Consider the following 14,619-nt stretch of genomic DNA (forward strand, 5'->3'; position numbering starts at 1 on the left):
TTTTTGTATTTTTAGTGGAGACAGGGTTTCACCATGTTAGTCAGGATGGTCTCGATCTCCTGACCTCGTGATCTGCCTGCCTCGGCCTCCCAAAGTGCTAGGATTACAGGCTTGAGCCACCGCGCCTGGCCAGTATATTTTTTAAGTGAATGAATGAATAACATGTGGCCTGCTAACCCAAAGGCTGGAAACAATATGAGTTTCTCAGACACACAAGACAGGTAAGGAAGGGCTCAAGCCAGGGGAAGGTGAAATTTCAGGGAAGCCATAGCCTGTAGACATACTGTTCGAAGCATCTCCATAATGTCAGTCCAAATCCAATAAAGGTCGGTACTAGGATGTCCAACTGGGTGCATGGTCTCGGTAGTGCCCAGTAGGCCACGTGACCAATTGGAAAAGGATAGATTTTGGAATCTAACTCTATATGTTTGTTAGGGCTGTGATAACAGAGTACCGCAAACTGGGTGGCTTAAACAACAGACATTTAGTATTTCACAGTTCTAGAGCCTAGAAGTTCAAAATCAAGGTGTCAGCAGAGCTGGTTTCTCCTGAGGACTGTGAGGAAGAACCTATTCCATGCCTCTCTTCTAGCTTCTGGTGGTTTGCTGGCATTTTTGACATTTCTTGGTTTGGAGAAGCATCACTTTGATCTCTGCCTTTGGCTTCACATAGCATTCTCTCTGCGTGCATGTCTGTGTCCAAATGTTTCCATTTTACAAGAATACCAGTCATATTGGATTAGAAACCCACCCTATTCCAGTATGACCTCATCTTAACTTTACTAATTTCATCTACAACAACCCTGTTACTGAATATGGTGATGTTCTGAGGTACTATAGGTTAGGACTTTAATACAGGAATTTTGGGGGGGCAAAAGTCAACCTATAACACCAATAGACCTGAATTTGAATCCTTTCTCTTTCTTTACTGGCTTGACATATTTTCACATTTGAAAGTGGAGATTAAGTCACCATAGTGTTTGCACACACACAAAAAATTAAAATGGAGATAATAATGTTTACCTTGCAAGGAAGTTGTAAAGATTAAATGAGATAATGTTCACAAAGCACTTAGCTGGAATTTGACACATGATAAGCACTCAATACATGGTGACTCTCACTGCTCTAAGCTAAATGCTCATTGATTGATTGCCTATATTGTGCTCCTCCTGAATATAATTGAGAAATAAATCCATTTTTCATTTGTTTCATTTGCCCATTGGAAACAGGTCTGACCTCTGTGAAATGTTTTTCTCAGATTGGTTTCTGGGGGAGGCAGGAAGATAACTGCTGAATCACAAGTGCTTAAATAATTAAGCCAAAGAAAGGAAAAGTTGATAATAAACACTTTTCCATGCATTATAATTGTAGAGGAATGTCTCACAGATAGTTAACCCTAAAGGCTTTATTGATTTAACTGAAACCTAATCAACTAACAACCCAGATATCCTGTTGGAAGCACTTCTCCAGAGAATTATTGTGATTAGGAGCTGGCCTCCTTCTGGGCTGTGGAGCTGCAACCCTTGTTGTGTTTGGTCAAGTAATTTTTTCGGCTCAGTGATCATCCCAGAGGACCTTGTTTCCCTTAATACAACTCCCTCCATTTCACTAGCCACAGCAAATTAGCCCCAGCTCTGCCATTCAAAATGGCCAAGGCTTTCATTTGAGACTCCCTTCCCTTTGGATATGAAGGGCATACATTTAGAAATTCAAAGAGTTTAAAAGGAAGGTCTTATAATCATCACTGCTTCCATAGGATCATGATATGGTTTCTATTGCCTGGACCCCTTCTCCCTAGTGTAACTGCAAAACTGGTTTTTAATTTGTTTGTTCATTTCTTTTTTTCATGACTTTCTAGAGGGAACATCTTTTATAAATGAGGGGAATGCATTTTTCCTTCTCCTGGGATCCATATTGAGGGATTTTTTTTTCCCTAGGTACATGATATGGTTTGGATTTGTGTCCCCACCCAAATCTCATGTCAAATTGTAATCCCTGATGTTGGAGGAGGGGCCTAGTGGGAAGTGATTGGATCACGAGGGCGGATTTCTTCTTGCTCTTCTCATGATAGTGAGTGAGTTCCCACGAGATCTGGTTGTTTAGAAGTGTGTAGCGCTTCTCTCTCTCTCTTCCTCCTTTTCCGGCCTTGTAAGATGTGCCTGCTTCCCCTTCATCTTCTGCCATGATTGTAAGTTTTCTGAGGCCTCCCCAACCATGCTTCCTGTATAGCCTGTGGAATGTGAGTCAATTAAACCTCTTTTCTTTATAAATTACCCAGTCTCAGATAATTCTTTATAGCAGTGTGAAAATGGACTTATGCAGGGCAGTAGTACTAGCCTCTCAAAATCTTTACTACTTTCTCCTTGGAGTGATGGAGTATTTTGACTGATTTAAACTTGGAAGGAATCACTGGGTCTACTTGGCTTTGCTCTGCCCTTCTTTCTTTTACTACAGAGAACATTCTTCCACTGTTCTTCCTCCTTCATAGGTGAACACCAGTCTCCCTCTCAGTAGGTATTCACCTAATTTTTGCAAGAAGCTTGCAGGCCAAGATGGCTTATCATACCATAGTCTGTGTCCTTTAACATAGCTTTAATTAGTAATAACGGGGATATGTGGGGTTACTTCTGATTTACTCTTGGTTCTATTTCTCAAAATTTTTGGAACTCAGAAAGAGATGTGGAGTGAAATTTTGGAGGGTCTTGTAGGAGGCCAATGTTGGCCAACCTGAGTCACTGGCAAAGTAGATCTCTTTAGCTGAGTGGAGATCTCTGGTAAGGAACAAATTCCCTGTATCTCTAGTTATAATTTTAACCAGAGACTAAAGAATATCTACTTCAAATGTACAGTTCAACAATGCAGTGAATATTAGATACCAAACACTCTTAGAGAAAGCAGGAATAAGTAATATTTATTGAGCAGCCACTAAGAGACAGGTTCTGTGGTGAAATTATTTACATAATTTCATTTAGTATTGAAGGATGTGGAATCGGGTGGAAAGTCATAGAAGATGCCATTTGCCTTGATTGATCTTTTCTGGTTTGTGAGAAAAGGGTAAAAAATCAATTCTTTGTCATGAAACATAGTCTTCTAAAGGGAATTATTACTCTAAATGGACCATCTCAAGGTAAAGAACCAAGGGTTTTCCTAGTTTCTTTCTTAGGTAAATGATTCTTCTAATACTAATCCTGAATTTTGCCTCTTGAATAGCTTATAGTTTAGAGATAGAAAGAATATTACAGATAATGAAGCCCTGGTACTGGATTCTTTTTAGAGAGGAGGAACAGATCCAGAAGGTTAAGGCAATTTCCCAAGATCACAGTGCCATCTAGTAGGAGATCTGGAATGAGAAGTTCAGTCTTTGAGACTTTACCTGGTGCTCATACTTCTCTGCTCTGCTGTCCTTTCACCAGGCAGTTACTGAAAACAGTTGATCACTACCACCATCTATTTTTAGGGTTATCTTCTGGTGGATGGATAAACACTCAGAACCCCAAAGCAGTGTTCTAAGGTGAGTCCTTCATTTAGTAACTATTTATTTCTCAGAAGCTTATGCCATTCTTACCATTCCTACAAATTAGCATCTACTCTCTTTTCTTTGGGATGCCAGGCATCACACAGCTACCCGATGGCAGCTACAACTTATCTTTTTGACAAGACAGATAGTATTTCAGCAGAATTATGTTCCCTAGCATCAATCACCCTGACAGGATATATGATAATAATTGGGAGACTCACCATGTGCCCCATTACACTTTTAAGTTGTTCATCGAGATTTAAATGTTTCCTATTACCCTGTCTTGTTGTCAATTTGTTGAAATTCTCCAATGATGTAATCATTTCTTAAGTGCTTTGCCCCTGGTATATCTAAAGAAATTAGTCAGTGTGTATAGTTGCTGCCGTTTATTTTGGAATGATTTGAGAATCATCTGGGACTAAGGACTGGATCAAATGTCACCTTCTCTGGTGGTGTATTGAGAAGCTGTTCTTGATACCCCCAGACTGGACCAGATGCTCACTTTTTGGCTCCTGTGTACACTGCACTTCCCTCCATCAGAACCCTCATCCCTCTAAACTATTATTGTTTCTTTATGAGTTTTTCTCCTTTGTTATAAGGTAGGTTCTTTTAAGACAGATTTTTTTTTTTTGTAGTGAGACACACCTGGGTTCAAGTCCTGACTGTGTCACTTACCAGCAGTGCATTTTGTGGCAGTTACTTAAACTATCTGAATTTCAGCTAGCTCATCTGTAAAATGGACATAATGATACCCCCTTGCAGAGAAGTTTTAAAGATTAATGGAGGACATGTGTATAAAGTACACAGCATAGAATTGTACAAATGAAGCATTCACTAAGTGAGACCTAGCATTATATTTTTTAAATTATTATCCCATGGCAACGCACAATGCCTGTCACAGGGTGAATGTTAAAAACAAATGCATGTTGAATAAACAGATGACCACCAATATTACTTAAACTCTTCCTGTGTGATACTGTTTTCGATATTATACCTGATATTTTAGTTATGTTTACTTGCCTCAGTATCTTTCCTCTTGGAGTTTTTAGTCCAAGAGAGGAGACGTTGATTTTATCCTTGCCAAATGGAAAGGTAGATGTGAGATAAGTGAGAAAGGCTTAATGTATATTTTTCTGGCTTCTATCCCAGCCTCTCCTCTAACTGCAGAAGATATCAGATGCCCTTTAGAAAGTCAGCTCAAGTACCCTCCACAAATGTTTAACAGTTAGAAACTCCAGGCTACAATCAGCAGGGCTCAGAATAAGTGCCAGAGCCTGTTTCTGAGCCTTGAGGGTAGATTGTCCCTTCTGAGAACTGACTGGGGCAGGACTCGTGTTTTCTGGTACACAATAAAATTGCTATGCTTGTTTTAAAAATACTGAAATACGTATTTTCCAGGGGAAAATATTATATTTCTGCCCTTAGCTCCTTAAACGACCCCATGCATGTGCACCCTGGCCACCACAGACCCTCTCCAGGATCTCCTCAACCTTTTCAAGGTCCAGCAACTTAAGAATTATTCCTTGGCATGGCAAAGGGCCTCTAGGACTGTATCCATTCTGGTTGCTTGGTGTCTGCTTACCAGCTGCAAAGTAGTTTGAATAGCACCTTTTTGCACAGGTAACTGCTCCCTGACTCCCTTCTTGGTCTTGCGGGTTTTGCACAGGTAGCTGCTCTCTGACCCCCTTCTTGGTCTTGCGGGTTTCTTCTTCTCTTTGCATCTGGCTTATAATCTGTTTTGGTCCTGCCAGCTCCTGGGACCACCCTTCCCTACCATCCTCAGCTCTCCCCAGTCCTCCTCTGTCTAGTCTAGCCTTGGCACCCTCTGCATGTGGTATGTCTGGCAATGGTTGAAGTCTCCTCCCTTGATCAAAGGCTCTTCTCAAACCTCATGTTAAGGGTACAACTTAGCATTTAATTGTGGGCTCTACCTCTTGGGGTAGGTTAACCAGGTATTCAGTGTATACAGGACACGTCCTGTATGTAATGATTTTGACTTGTATCTTACAATGATTTTGTCAGGATATTTAAATGTCCTTATTTCAGCTTTTATAGAAAAATATAGCAATTAGAGCTATTTTTCAAATTTAGCTGAGTTTCTTGCTTTTTTTGCCTCCCTAAGATCTGGTAACGTTACCTTCCTACCGTGAGGAACACAATTTTACCCTCATTTTCCTGCATGTTTTTTTTCAGTCTCTGGACTGATGTTTTTTTCCCTTCTGTCTAAGATGTACGTGTTATACAAACTAGGGGTCTGCACTAATTCCCTGGTAATTAGGACGCAAACAATAGTTACTGAATAAATGAAGAGGTGAATGAAAGAAAATAGTTTGCCCCATAGGATCTCTTTCCCTTTAAGATCTCATTTAGAATGAAGCAGGGCCTTTGAATCTGAAAAAATAGTAGCTATATTGGAAGCTGAACTCTATCAGGAGGAAGCCATACTGCTTTTATACTGCCACTGCTCTCTATATTTAATTACATTTTGTTTTTCTCTTAGCAATTAGTAAAGTGCCAGTCTGTGTCAGATGTGGTTGCAAGAGAAGATGTTTTTGTCCACACTTGAGCCAAAGCGTTAAAGGAACAGTGGCACACTTAGGGTGGGAGGTGGGGGAGAATGGAGATGGAAAGTAATTAATATTTATTGAGCAACCATCATGTACTTTTTTAGACATGATCTCATTTTATCCTCACAGCAACCCTGCAAAGTATATTCTAAATAAAGAATCAGGTTTAGCCAGGCTAGGTGACTTGCTCAAATCCTAGAGTTAGTAAATGGAAGAACTTGGATTTAAACCGTGGTCTTTCCACACAAAACCATCCTGCCTTCCATTGCTAGGAGTATCATGGTGGCTGGTGATAGCAAGAGTGATCAAAGCCAGAGAACTCAAGGGGAAGGTAACACCTTAAGACGGTATCAGACCCGCCCATTCTCTATCTCTTCCCCTCTCTATCTCTCGTTTCTACCTTCCGTTTATTCATTTATATTATATTTACTGAGGACCCCTTGGCAGCAGGCATAGTTCTAGATTCTCTGGATCATGATGAGCTGATAAATAAGATATACATCGTCCCCGATCTTGTACAGTTATAGTCTAGGATTTATTACAGATATTGAAAAGCTGATTTCAAGCATGATGTAATTGTTAAAGTTACTTTGGAAATATGTAAGAAGATAATAGAGTATGGCAGTTGTTGGAGAGGTGGGGATCAGCAAAGGCCTCGTGGAGATCGGAATATGTGGGTTGCAATGTGAGAGATAAGAATTTAGCTATGCCAACAGTTGGAGACGTGTTGTTTCAGGCAGAGGAAACTGCAAGAGGACAAAGATATGATGCATACATGAAAATGTAATACGATTGGCTTATCTTTCAAAAGAGAAAGCTGGAGAATCCCAGGTTTCTTTCAATTAAGGAAGCCATCCTGTTACAATAGGAAGAGGTCAGGAGCCCTGAGTGCCCAGGAAAGGGTATTACATAGAGAAATATTTGGGTAGAGAACAGGGGCAACCATACAGGCTTTTTTGATCACAAGCACTTGAAGAAGGCAGAGACAGAAAGTAAGAATAATTAAATGAGCAAATGAAGAAACGAGGGACTGAGGGGACACTTAAGTTTCGCTCATTTGATAAACAAAATCTCCAACTGCAGTGGCAGCTCTGACATTGCTGGTTTTGAAACTGCATTTGGAATGAGAAGACAGTGAAATTGTAAAAAGCCACTTTGCTATGGCAAAGACTATAAGTGGCAGTTGGAATTGTGATCAAATTCAATCTCCCCAATTCTGTAGTTATAGACTGTTTTCCAAAAGTGTAGGTAGGTAGGCTGATTAAACTACAGGCTCTAAAATAGCCAAATGCTTCCTCCAAATGTTTAATATCCAAGCTAGGCCCTTCATCACAAAATACTTTCTGTATTAAATATTAATTGAAATAATTTCATTTTGCAGATTCAATACTTAAAATATCAATTTAGATGATGGATCATGAACTTTAAAGCTGGAAGAAACAGTAAATGTATCTCTCTCCCTACTCGCTGCATTGACAGCTGAGGGAGCTGGAATCGAGGGAGGTAAGTGAGTGTCCAGGATCAAAGCCAGGTTATGAAGTTAAACTGGGATATTGCATTTTTTTCAGATTAAAAAGAAAAAGAAAATCAGGTTGATAAAGAGCCTCAGGTGTAACTGAATTGTCAACTAATGGTATATGGAACTTTCCTGATATTTTCTTGCTTTGACAATTATTTATTTTTCTGGCTTTTATCTCTAACAAAATCTTCAGACTAAAGTGATTGTTGCTGTTAGAAATCTGGGCCAGGTGCGGTGGCTCAAGTCTGTAATCCCAGCACTTTGGGAGGCCGAGGCAGGTGGATCACGAGGTCGGGAGATCGAGACCATTCTGGCTAACACGGTGAAACCCCATCTCTACTAAAAAAAAATACAAAAAAATTAGCCAGGTGTGGTGGTGGGCACCTGTAGTCCCAGCTACTCGGGAGGCTGAGGCAGGAGAATGGCATGAATCCGGGAGGCAGAGCTTGCAGTGAGCCGAGATCATGCCACTGCACTCCAGCCTGGGCTACAGAGCAAGATTCGGAATTTATTAATTATGAAGGTGGAAATTCAGACCTTCCTTCCCATGAGAAAATTTACAAATGTAGAACAAATACACCATAGTAAGCAACTACATTGATCTCAGTTGCATCCTGGGTACCAAGTGTTGTAGTTGGGGTGGGATGCAGAGACATACTTCAGTCTCAGGAAATTTACCATTTAGATGACAATTTTGGTAACGACTAGACAAAAATGAATGTCTGTATTGGAGTATGAAAGGGGCAAATGCAATTGCTAGTAGAGCTGGAATGGATATTTTTGCAGTGCAGGCTTGGGAGTAAAAAAAAGTGAGCAATCAACAACTGGTACCTAGAACTATTTCTCCCTTTGTCAGAGAGAAGGGAGTTGAAAAGTGCATAAATAAAGCCAGGTAAGACAATGCAGTTGTGCTCTGACTTGAAGTTAGGAGGGGGTTGGAGGAGTTATTCAGAACTTTTCCTAACTTCAGGATTCAAGTTATTCCATGTCTCTGTACTAAGAAAAGAGTGGGTGATGGGAATAATGTAATATATTTGCCATACTCACAAGAGATTATATGGACTGATGCCCAGAAACCCATTAGTAATAGCTAAGTAAGTCTTTCTCTGTCCCTGTAGGCCTACTGGCAGACATTGCTAATCAATCATGACATTCATTTCCCCTCTGAGACTTAGAATCTTTCTCAATACCACATTCCAAACAAACACTAACAAATGTTATAAAACTGAGCTCCAATCCTTGTGCTAAGTTATGTGGTACAGAGTAAAGGGACATCAGCAGTGCTTGGAGTAGCCCAAAAGAAGAGATGGCATGAGCTGGGCTTTGAAGGATGGGTACAATTTGAGCAAGTGGAGAAGAGTCTTGGGAAACAGCACCATAGACACTTAAGTGTAGAGAAGGTAATGAGTGTGGCAGTTTGGAGGAGACTAAAGATGCTGACCTACATAGAGGAAAGGGTCTGTGTAGGAATAGGAAGAAATAGAGTTGGACAAGAACAGTAAGTCGGGATATGCCAAACCTTCTAAAAAATTGTTGTGATTGGAAATAGGGTGTTATTATAGGCTGATACAGAATTGCTGAATTGTGATGTGGTAAAAGTGGTGATCAAACTCCTCAGAAGAACAAGGCACTGGAGTTAGGGAAGCCAGCTAAAGCAGATATTAAAGGAATGCAGGAGTGAGGTGAGGATGCCCTATTCTGAGGATGATGGACAAAGGCTGGAAGAAATGCAACCCATACTTTTATTCACCAAATATGTATTGAGTATCATTTCTGTGCCGAGCACTAATCTAGGTGCTGGCATACAGCTGAAAGCAAGACAAATAAGATCACTAGTTACTGGCATTTACACTGTAGTTAGGGGAGACAGACAAGAAACATTTTGGTTTATTTCAGGTACCTCTTATCATGGTATCTCTTATTTTTATAAATAAAACTGAATAATATGGCAGAGAGCTATGGTAGGGGAGGGTGCACTTTAGATTTAGCAGTCAGGAGAGGCACCTAAGCAGATGACACTTGAGTTGATACCTCAGTGATAAGAAGGAGCTTGATATGGTTTTGCTCTGTGTGCCCACCTAAATCTTATCTTGAACTGTAGTCCCCATGTGTTGAGGGAGGGACTTGTAATTCCCATGTGTTGAGGGAGGGAGGTGATTGGATCATGGAGATGGTTTCCCCAATGCTATTCTTGTAATAGTAAGTGAGTTTGCACGAGATCTGTCATATTAATTAGTGTTTGGAAGTTCCTTCTTTGTGCTTCTCTTTCCTGCCAACTAAGGTCAGCAGCACAAAGGTGCTTGCTTTCCCTTCACCTTCAGCCATGATTGTAAGTTTCCTGAGGCCTCCCCAGCCATGTGGAACTGTGAGCCAATTAAACCTCTTTCCTTTATAAATTACCCAATCTTGGGTACTTCTTTATACCAGTGTGAAAATGGACAGAGCTACCATGCAAAGATAGGGGTATGAACTCTGCAGGTGGAGAACCCAGTAAGTGGGAAGGTTCTGAGGCAGGTAAACCAGGCTGTATGGTCACTTGTCCTCTGAGGTCCTATCTGCATTAGTTTTAACACCTCTTGATCTTATCTTTACCACTCATCCTCTTCACCCATCCTTCTGGGCCACATAGACCTCCTAACTGATTCTCAGGCACACTAAACATGATGTTCTTTCTCCATATAGCTTCACAGCTCATTCTTTTTTTTTTTTTTTTGAGACAGAGTCTTGCTCCATCACTCAGGCTCGAGTGCCATGGTGCAATCACAGCTCACTGCAGCCTCCACCTCCCAGGCTGAAATTATCTGCTCACTTCAGCTTCCCAAGTAGCTGGGACTGCAGGCATGCACCACCACTCTTGGCTATTTTTTAAAATTTTCTGTAGAGATGAAGTCTTGCTATATTGCCCAGGTTGGTATTGAACTCCTGGGCTCAAGCAATCTTGCCTGCATGTATTGAAGGAAGTGTTGGAATTACAGGCGTTAGCCACCGTGCCTGACCTCATTATTTTACTTCCTGTAGGTCTCCATGCAAACACCATCTTATCGGAGAAGGCTTTCCTGAACATGTTATGTAAATTGTATTTAACTCACTTCCACTCCTAGTCCCCTTCCACGTTTTATTTTTCTCCATGGCACTTATTTTTCTTCACTGCACTCCATTATTTCTTTTGATTTTGCTCCATGGTACTTATATTCTTATATTCTTGCTTATATATGTATTATTTTTTTTCTTCCCACTAGATACAGTGTTCCATGCATGAGGCAGGGAAATTTTTCTGATCACTATTGTATTCCCAGAATCTAAAACAAGGTCTGGCACATGGCTAAATACTCGAAAATTAATGCAAGAACGTATGATGAACAGCGTTCAGCTGTTTCGTTGTAGCTGTAGCTAGTAACAGCAAAGTCAAAGCTCAGCTGCCTTCCCTGACCCCGTAGAGTCAGTGTTTGTATCCCAAGGCTGTGGCATCTTCAGCTCTTGCAATTCTTCATGTTATCCCACCTAAATGTGCACATATTCCTGTGTTCCAAAAACTGCTGAACTTGCGTTTTTCCTAAGTACATCTAATTGAACAATCTGTGTTTCTACCTAAGCTTTTTCAATTTATATCCTCTCTTGAAAGTTTGCTATAGTAACAAACACACATTTTTTTTTTTTTAAGTTCTTCAGTGGCTTTTTCCAAGTCAGGTTAAGAAATATTTCCTAGGAGCTTTGTGGTAGACAGCTTGACCTAACCTATGTCTCTGCCTCATTCCCCACTATTGTATGTCAGGCCTTTTATATTTATTCAACAGGAAAGGGACCACTTAGACGTCTCTAGGAAGGCCCTGATTTTCTATGTCCTAGTGACTTTCCTGTTTAGTTTCTTCTGTTTTGAATATTCTTGGAAAATTCTGGTAGCCCTTTAATTCTTTAAAGCTCAACTTATGGAACACCACCAAAAGCCTCCTTTGGCTCATTTAAAGAGAGGTGATTCCTTTTTTCTTCATTTTATGACAGTATTTTATTACATGTTTGACATACTCATCATACTCCATTGCAAATGTTTCCTAAAATATCTCTGCCATTACCCAATGTCCTCTCTAAGGGCAAAGACTACATGCCATCTCCTTTGCTGAATGGTACTTGTCATATATAATAGATAATAAAATAGCATAAAAATAAGAAATTGCATGTGAAGATAGCTTACGTTCTAGAAATAATAGAAATGTTTTAGCCGTCCCTAATTTTTATTGATACCACTAACTTTGAAGTGTTTGAAATATGCCACATCTATTCAATACTCTTTGAAACTGAGGAGATAGCACAGAGCAAAGAAGTGCCTATCATTCATTAGTCTCTAGGTTCATTACCATATAGAACCTTTGTCCTTATTAATCAGACTGTTATGTTAGATGGCTTTATTTTCCACAGGGTCTTTTTCTGCTATATCTCCTTCAGGGCTCAGCAGATGATACTCCACTTTTTTGCTTGAGAAAGTATTTTCACACCCTAACCCATGCAGAAATGGGGTAGTATATCTAACTCATAAGAAACACAAAGCATTAGCACATACAACTTGGTCTATAACTTCCAATACAAAAGGCAGTGTAGCACTGTGGTGGAGCAAAGGTTTTGCAACCAGAGCGAGCTAGCTTTAAGTACTGGCTCTGTGATTTTCTTGCTTTGTGAAATAGGGAGCCTCAGAACCTCAGGTTCAGCATATATAAAACAGAATAATTCACTCACAAAGGCAGTTATGAGAACTTGGTACAGTTCTTGGCATATAAACCTTTCAGTACATGGTTGTACCCACTGTTTTCAGGGAGCTCAGGTTTTAATGACAAGACAAAGGTCATACCTAAAATATTTGGAAAATAATCACAACATTGGGTAATGAAATGTGGTACCCTGAGAAAGTTTGTTTGTGGGCTTGTAATAATTAGAAAATCTTTCCAAAATAGAAAGAGTAATTTGAGGCCGGGCGCGGTGGCTCACGCTTGTAATCCCAGCACTTTGGGAGGCCGAGGCGGGCGGATCACGAGGTCAGGAGATCGAGACCACAGTGAAACCCCGTCTCTACTAAAAATGCAAAAAATTAGCCGGGCGTGGTGGTGGGCGCCTGTGGTCCCAGCTACTCGGAGAGGCTGAGGCAGGAGAATGGCGTGAACCCGGGAGGCGGAGCCTGCAGTGAGCCGAGATTGCGCCACTGCACTCCAGCCTGGGCGACAGAAAAAAAAAAGAGTAATTTGAGAAGGACTATAAAGGATGAGTAGGAATGGACTAGACAGAAATAGATAGGGCATCTCAAGAAGGCAATGAAAAGTTAATGGAGGTTGGGTGAACATTAATTCATTAGGCATTCAAGCCATGTCCAGTGTACAGAAAACAGAGTCTGTTGCTGCTGTTGTTGTCACTTCCCTTGGAGAGGACATGTAAGGCCAGCAGGGAGCCAGGCTCAAAGACAAAGAATAGATGCAGAGAGAACTGGGTTTACAGTCTTCCCTGGTTCCCTCAGGGCTGCGCTTGAAGCTCCCTGAATCCCAGAGCATGAGAGCTGTATGTTCTTCCAGCTGTCAGTCCAGATAGAGAATACCTGCAGCTAAGGAGCTATGAGACTTCCCTTCAGCCTGGCCTGGTTAACACATGGAACTGGCCTCAGTAAATGCCCTTTGTGGTCAGCTACAGGAAACCCCTATGTCTTATGGAAAAACTGCTCAAGCTGAGCATCCTTCAATTCCTGCTCAAAGGCAGCAGAAACAAAGATATGTGTGTGTGGAAGAATAGAGCATTTAACTACTCTCTGTGAGGTTGAAAAGAAGGAAGGTATGCAAGCATATTTAACACATTGCAATGTTGTAGTTCATGAGGTTTTTCTAAACTAAGTGATTCCTGACCAAATGACAATAAATTCTAAACTTGGGTTGGAGCCAGGCACAGTGGCTCATGCCAGGGGTAGTGGCTCCTAGCACTTTGGGAGGCTGAAGTGGGCAGATCACATGAGCTTAGGAGTTCAAGATTAGCTTGGGCAACATGGCGAAACTCTGTCTCTACAAAATATACAAAAAAAAAAAAATTAGCTGGGCATGGTGGCATGTGACTGTAGTCCCAGCTACTAGGGAGGTTGAAGTGGGGGGATCACTTAAGCCTGAGAGGTTGAGGCTGCAGTGAGCTGTGATCATGCCGCTGCTCTCCAGCCGGGGTGACAGAGCAAGATTCTGTCTCTAAATAAATAAATAAATAAATAAATAAATAAGCAAACCTGGGTTTGAGTGGAGGTACGTGAGATATAGCAAGATGTCTCTTCAAACAGCCTGCTCAACCTTTTATTCTTTAATTCCCAATACTGCCCCACCCTTCTTCTCTTCTCCTTTACTTCTTTCTGACTTTACTACGTGCCCAGGCATACCACAGCAACAGTGACGTTATCAACAGCAGCTCACATTCCTTTGCTTATTTAAAAATAGACTGACTCTCTAGTTTGCTGCAGGTGACCCCTTCCTCCTTTCGCCTCTCTCCCATTACACGTCTACCTTATCTAAAAAAGATTAAATGTTTAGCCAGTCAAGTCTAGTTTAAATTATACTGTCCAACCTCACCACTGGGGAAAAGACACAAAGGCAAAAGTCACGTTAAAAATAAAAACTCCTTTACTTGCCTTTGTTCTAAGTACTCTAGTAGCAACCAGCCATATGGGAGACACTCTTCTGCACACAAGTAAATTTGCTTTACAAAAAATCCTTTATCTAAGTGTTCGTTTTTCCTTAGGACTTTGAGCCTTATTTCTAACAAGGTGCATGTTCTTAGGTGTATATAGTTAGGTAGTAGCCCTTTGTGGCCAACTTCCATGGCAAACATTTTACTATACCTGCTCTCTCCAAGGTCACTAGTCATCTCCAGATTTGAAACTCATGATTTTTCCCATCAGTTCTCAGCCTTCTTGCTCAAGCTGCCTCATTTTCTCTTTCCTTTGACTATTTCCTTTGGGAGATTAAGATGATGCACCTTGTCTTAAAGCTGTTGGCTACTTTTCTTACC

General features: G+C 40.8%; 1 long non-coding RNA gene across 1 annotated transcript in view; it reads left to right on the plus strand.

Annotated features, from left to right (window-relative positions):
* The window catches only part of LOC131384534 (uncharacterized), a 107,387-nt gene that overhangs the window by 61,073 nt on the left and 31,695 nt on the right, over positions 1–14,619 (plus strand). Inside the window, exon 2 of the long non-coding RNA XR_009215464.1 lies at positions 7,465–7,586. This is a non-coding gene — a long non-coding RNA (uncharacterized LOC131384534). The remainder of the gene's footprint in view (positions 1–7,464; positions 7,587–14,619) is intronic.

This window comes from Hylobates moloch, unplaced genomic scaffold (assembly GCF_009828535.3).
Source record: "Hylobates moloch isolate HMO894 unplaced genomic scaffold, HMol_V3 SCAFFOLD_11, whole genome shotgun sequence".
Classification (NCBI taxonomy): domain Eukaryota; kingdom Metazoa; phylum Chordata; class Mammalia; order Primates; family Hylobatidae; genus Hylobates; species Hylobates moloch.